The following is a 7,063-nucleotide window of genomic DNA, read 5'->3' as shown; positions in this document are numbered from 1 at the left end:
CAGGAAACATGGGTTTGATTCCTGGGTCGGGAAGATCCCCTGGAGGATGGCATGGCAACTCACTCCAGTATCCTTGCCTGGAGAATCCCATGAACAGAGGAGCCTGGAGGGCTGTGGTCCATAGGGTCGCAAATAATCGGATATGACTGAAGCGACTTAGCATGCACACACAAAAGAGAATTACCTACAAGCTTTGTGAAGATTACATATTACTTTAGGTTAGAATTTTAAAGCTAAAACAAATTAATCAACACACTACAAAAACTCAGGCAAAAGCCAACTTGTCTTGTACATCTTCACATTTTTAAAGCTCAAGGCAATAACAATGAATGCATATCATTCCCTCCTTTGCTTGTTGCAGTGATGTGTTTTGAGGATCTCTATGTGCCTGGCCTCAGGGCAGGTAGTGACGATGTGACGATGAACAGGACGGCATCTGTCCTCCCAGAGTGCAACGTGCAGAGGGGATGCAGACGACTGATACTTGCATAGTTGTTGTTCAGTCGCTCAGTCATTTCCAGCTCTTTGAGACCCTATGGACTGTAGCATGCCAGGCTTCCCTGTCCTTTACCATCTCACCGAGTTTGCTCAAACTCATGTCCATTGAGTCAGTGATGCCATCCACCCGGCTCATCCTCTGTCATTACTCATGCAATTAATGTTACAAAGAGGGGAGATGTCCCAGGGCACTGTGTGAGCTCATAGGAGGGACTGCAGCCCAGCCCAGGCCCATCCAGGAAAGCTGCATAGCAGAAGTGAGTTCTTCAGTTCAACACCAAAGTTTGGAGGATGAGTAGAAATTAATGATCCCTGGGTCAGGAAGATACCCTGGAGTAGGAAATGGCAACCCACTCTAATATTCTCACCTGGGAAATCCCATGGACATAGGCGTCTGGGAGTCCACAGTCCTTATGGTCACAGAGTTGGACATGACTTAGAGGCTAAACAACAACACAAGAGTGCTGCAGTCAGTGCCAGAGTACATCCAAAAGGCATGGTGTTTCATGGAAGGGAGGGGTTCAATGTGGCCGAAAAGCAACATGAGCAGTGAGACTTGCTAAGGCCACATCTTGCGTCACGGCATAGATACATAAAGGGAAGAACCTTGACCCCCATCATTTCAAATCATAGGCTTCTTTTAGCTTTCTAGGAAATGTAGAACAAAAACTTAGGATTCATTTTGTTATGGTGAAGAATAATTTTACAGAAAAAAAATCTGAGAAACAGCTACATAAGGACACTTGCACATGGAAGACAGACAGAGCAGTACTTAGGATGTTTGTTCACACACTTTTCTAAGTGAAAGGAGTTGAGAATCCTACATTCCCTTCTGCACAATGGAGACCTCTTTGAGAAGGAGAAAGGTAATTAGCCAAGGAGATCCACTGTCCTTGTCTGTCATCCAAGGTGCCTTTACCCTCTCTGGCTTGTGATATGCCTTCAAAACCGCTTCCTTTCTTATTCCCCGAGTCCTCCATCTCTCCAGCTTCCTCTACCACTTACGTTCACTATGGGAACATCAGTCTGACAGAAAGAAGCACAAGAGGCACCTGTGGTTTAGACACTCATTCACCCAACAGTTCAAGGTGGCTGAGGGCAGAGGAACAGCCACCTTAAGTGTCAGGATATAGCTGTTGCTCAGATTTTTTATATAAAATTATTTTTTGCTATAACAAAATTAATCCTGATTTTTTTGCTCCACACTTTCTAGAAAATTAAGAGATGCCTATGGTCTGGGTTGCTAATATGCTTCAAACCACTCACCTCTCAGCCCTACAAGCATCAAAGTACTGAAGGTAGATTAAGAGACAAGTGAATTTTATAAATGATGTGCCAGGGTTCAGAGAAATGGGACAGAAGTCATGTATGTTGGAGTATTTGGAGGAGGCCTTCAAATAAAGAAATAAAGATTTACTCATCACCCTCCATGTACTAAGTATAGAAAATTCTGTAAGGCAAGTATTAATTCCTATTTTGAAGATTAGAAAACAGAGTCGCCGAGAAGACAAGAGATTTTCGTTAAATAATTAAGCAACAAGGCCAAGATTTTGGACCTAGGCCTTCAAGTCCAGTACTCTTTCATTTATACAAGCCTACTTCTTGGAAGTGACAAAGTGCTGATTGGGTCTTGAAGGATTAGTGGGAGTAAGCTATTGAGAGAGAAACTTTGAAGAGAAAGGGTATCTCAGAGGCAGGGTGACCTTTTCTTTTTAAACTTTTTATTTTATATTGGAGTTTTGCGCCTCCATGGTGGCTCAAGATGGTAAAGAATCTGCCAGCAATGCCAAAGATCTGGGTTCCATCCCTGGGTCGGGAAGATCCCCTGGAGAAAGGAATAGCAACCCACTTGTGTGCTGCGATTCATGGGGTCGCAAAGAGTTGGACACACCTGAGTGACTGAACCGAACTGAACTGAACCAGTATTCTTGCTTGGAGAATCCCAATGGACAGAGGGGCCTGGCGGGCTACAATCCATGGGGTTGCAAAAGTCAAACAGGACTGAGCTGACTTTCACTTCACTTCATAGCTAATTAACAATGTTGCTATAGTTTCAGGTAGCAGCAGCAACTGGGCCACACATATACATGTATCCATTCTCTCTAAAACTCCCCTCCCATCCAGGCTGCCACATAACATTGAGCAGAGTTCTCTGTGCTATACAGTAGGTCCTTGTTGGTTATCCATTTTAAATACAGCAGTGTGTACATGTCCATCTCAAACTCCCTAACTACCCCTTCCCTCCATCCTTCCCCACTCTGGCAACAGTAAATTCCTTCTCTTAGTTTGTAAGTCTGTTTCTATTCTGTAAATAAGTTCATTTGTATCATGTCTTTTTAGAGTCTGCCTATAAAGGATATAATACAATGTTTCTGTTTCTCTGATTTGTGTGTGTCCAACGCTCAGTTACATGTCCCACTCTGTGATGCCATGGACTGTAGCCCACCAGGCTACTCTGTCCATGGAATTCTCCAGGCAAGAATACTCTCATTTACTTCACTCAGTATCAGGCATGGTGACCTTTGAGGCCATTGGTGGATTATGTTGCCATCATCTCTTTTCCCTCATATTTTCCTCTATAGCAGGACATTAGAGATGATTGGGAAAGATAACATTTCACTTTATCTGTTCATTCTGTTTGCTAGGGTGCCAATTTTGAAGCATGGCTACGAGGAATTACTCTTGGGGGAGGAATTTTTAGATAACAACTTTATGACTCTTCAGTAATTTAGAAAGCCTAGTTCACAAGAATTTTGTAAAATTCCATCATTTTTTCATTGTACTTCACTCTGGTCTCCAGAAGGTAGAAAACATGATAGAAAAGGGTAGAACTGATGTTATATCCTCACTTCTCTATCCTTCCTGGCTTTTTTTTTTTTTTTTTTTGTAGAAGCCTCTTAACTTCATATGTTAAGTGATCAGCTTACACTGGCAACAGCTGGCTGGCTAGTCCAGCTGAAAACTGTGTTGTATGACTTTCAGCCATCAGGTGTCAAGTTTTGGATGCAAACACAACAAAAGATCTTCTGGATCAAACTGTACAGATTTTGCTCTATGTTACCACTTTTTTGTTTATACATTTGATTTTAACATTTGTATTAAAAACTCACTTACTCTACACCTTGCTTATTTTCAGCAATCTCGTTTTTTTTTTTTTTTTTTTAAGATTTTTTGAATGAAGACTTTTAGAAAGCTTGTGAAGTTGCTCAGTCATGTCTGACTCTTTGCGACCCCATGCACTGTAGCCTACCAGGTTCCTCCATCCATGGGATTTTCCAGGCAAGAATACTGGAGTGGGTTGCCATTTCCTTCTCCAGGGGATCTTTCTGACCCAGGGATCAAACCTGGGTCTCCCGCATTGTAGGCAGACCCTTTACCGTCTGAGTCACCAGAGAAATCTAAAGCTTAGGTTGCACTTTGTAATTTAAGAGTTGAACATACGATTGTTGGCCACACAGTCCAAAGAGGTAAGCAGGCTTAAAGATCATATAATGTCACAGAAAATATGTTTGAATGACATGAGAGGTTTTAATTCCTAAGAAACTGTTGAAAGAGAAAGAAACTATTCAGGGATTCTGGTTGTTGGAACAGGAGGCTAGAGTTGTTCTCAAAATTTTACCAGGGATGACTTCAGAAAACTAGTAAAAGGTCATTAGCAAAACAGCTTGGATAATGTAATGGTCAATAAGGATAATGCAGAGCCAAATTATTTTGATTTTATAATCTCTGGATTATATATATTTCACACACACACACACACACACACACACACGTATATTTCTTGCCTGAAAAATCCCATGAACAGAGGAGCCTGGTAGGCTACAGTCCAAAGGTTCTCAAAGAATGGACATGACTGAGCAACTAAGCATTCTCTAAAACAGAATACTTAAAACAGTTTTTTAGAGAGGCAAGTTCTCAATTTGTTATACACTGAAACACATAATAATTTCCAATGACCTTTTTTAATGGAAGTTTTAAGATTTTCCCTTGTGCTTCTGGTGGCTTTTATGACACTACCATTTTCTTGCTTCTGCTCTTAAGACACCACTAATATACCCTAAAAATATTTTCAAATGCCAAAAGTAAAGAAGAGAAAAAATTTGAGAGGAGAGCAGCATTACTTCAAGGGATGAGAGAAATACATGAAATAGACAAGTCAGTTACTCTGGCTACTGGAAAAACCAGTGGACTGGAGCAGACAAAGCACTGCTTTGCCAAGCCAGAGACTAGCAATAGTTTTCTGTTCAAAACAATTTTGATTAGACAAAGGGCATCTAGAAAATGTAGATAGCTGATCCAAAATAATGTAATATGGAACAGAAATTTTAAAATACAAACAGCTTTCCAATCTAAAATGAATGTTACAGTAAGACTCAGAAATTCAGGCAATTGCTAAGTTGTCATATTTAGTTAGATTAACATCTTATAATTAGCATGGCTAATAAATAAAAGAGGTAACTACCATCTGGAACAAAATGGAGCATGTATATATATTCCAAGAAAAGGATTTTGTATCTGAAGTGCTTCTCAAACTTTCGTGTGGGTAAAAGTAGCTGAGATGCTTGTCAAATGTTGACTTCCAGGCCTCTATCCCAGAGAGTCTGGTTTAGCAGTTTTAGGATATAGCTTCTTGGTGGTGATCAGTCGTGGCCAAATCTCTGTGACCTCAGGGAGTGTAGCCTACCAGGTTCCTCTGTCCATGGAATTTTCCAGGCAATAATACTGGAGTGGGTTGTCATTTCCTCCTCCAGAGGATCTACCTGACCCAGGGACTGAACCTGTATTTTTGTGTCTCCTGCACTGGCAGGTGGATTCTTTACCGCTGTGACCTGGGAGGCCCAGGCTTTATTAACATTTGGAGTGGGATCGTTTTCTTGTTGTGGTGGACTGTCCTGTGCATTGCAGGGTGTTTAGCAGCATTCTGAGTCTGTTGGATATCAGATACCTCTCTCCTGTCCCGTTTCCAGACACTGCCAAATGTCCCCTGGGGGCAAAAAAAAAAAAAAATCATTCCTGGCCTTTGAGAATCACTTGCTTAGGGTAAAGCTTAGGAACCTGCATTTCTAATAAAACATCTAGGTTATTTTGATAAATGTGGTGCATGTGGACCAAATCTGGAGAAACACTGAACTGAAGTGGTATGAGTTGAATTATGTCCCCTCCAGAATTTGTGTTAAAGACCTAAACTTCAATATCTCAAAGTATGATCTGATTGGGAAATGGTGACTTAGTTAAGATGAGGCCATATCAGGTTAGGGTGGGCCTCTAATCCTTATAAAAAGAGGACATTTGGACATAGAGACAGGCACATGGGGGAAAGGCCATGCAAAGACTGGAGCTCTTTTGCCACAAATCAAGGAATTACCAGAAGCCAGGAGAAGGGCTTGGAACAGATCCTTCTCAGGTGCCTACAGGGGAACTAGGACCCTACAAACACTGTGACTTTAGAAGTACAGACTGTGAGACAATAAATTTCTGTTGCTTAAGCATTCAGCTTGTGGTACTTTGTTATAGAAGCCCTAACAAACTAACACATAAGGAACAAAACACAAGCATAACATTTAAAGCAGGATCAGAGAGGAAAATAGAAAGATTGCAGGTAGGCACCAATTCCTAATTTATCGTTCTCAGTGCATGACATAAAATAGAAGTCAATAGTTTTCCTTTATATTAAACACTGTTATAATATATCTTGTGTAATTAAAATATTGAGTGAAATCTTATAATTGGTTACTTTACCAGGCTGAAATTGCCCACGGTGTTCCACTGTTAAATTTTCATCTGGTTTATACAGTAATTGGATAGATAGGTTTAAATCTGGAGTTGCCTGGAGGACAAATGGAATGCATAAATTATGTCATTATTCATACAGAAGGTACTACACAAATGTGAAATTCCACATGAGGCAAAAACGCATTGACTGATCATGCTGTAGCTTTAAGAAAGTGTTGACTGTTTCAGGTCACAAAGGCACTGTTTAGAATACAGCAAGAGGGACCATGTGTACAGCAGGCCACAGAGTCATGTGCCTACTTGAAGTGGGCAGTTCATACTCTCTCTCTGGAAGGATGAAGTCTATGGTATTAAAAGAAGGTAAAAGGTACGGACTCTGTTTCATTTGCAATAAAAGTGAACACTTCTGTCAATTATCTGAAGACAAAAACAAGAGCCCAGTGGCGAATGTCAGTCTTTTTCTCCTCTAGAACCATACTAGTAGATATCTTAGGTCCTCGTTTCCACCCACAATTGAATTGGAAACAAAAGTCTCCTTGCTTCAATATTTTAGAATAAAAGTTGTAAAGCTTCTATTGCAGAAGAAAGGCCCCTACATTTTTCTGCTCCCATAAGCGTACATGAAATAGTTAATGATAAAGAGTAGTAGGAAGTGATGACTGATGACGAAGAGCTCCTAGAAATATCCTCTAAGCTCAGGGATCAGATACAAACAAGGTTAGGCGTAGATGGCTTAAGTGCCCTGGCCAAATCAGGATAAGCTAACACATTAACCTGGAAGCCTTTGCCAAACTCTTAAACAAGTTTACCTCACAAAATCCCCTCACCTTCA

Source organism: Bos taurus, chromosome 16 (genome assembly GCF_002263795.3).
Source record: "Bos taurus isolate L1 Dominette 01449 registration number 42190680 breed Hereford chromosome 16, ARS-UCD2.0, whole genome shotgun sequence".
Classification (NCBI taxonomy): domain Eukaryota; kingdom Metazoa; phylum Chordata; class Mammalia; order Artiodactyla; family Bovidae; genus Bos; species Bos taurus.
This window is presented reverse-complemented; position numbering follows the sequence as displayed.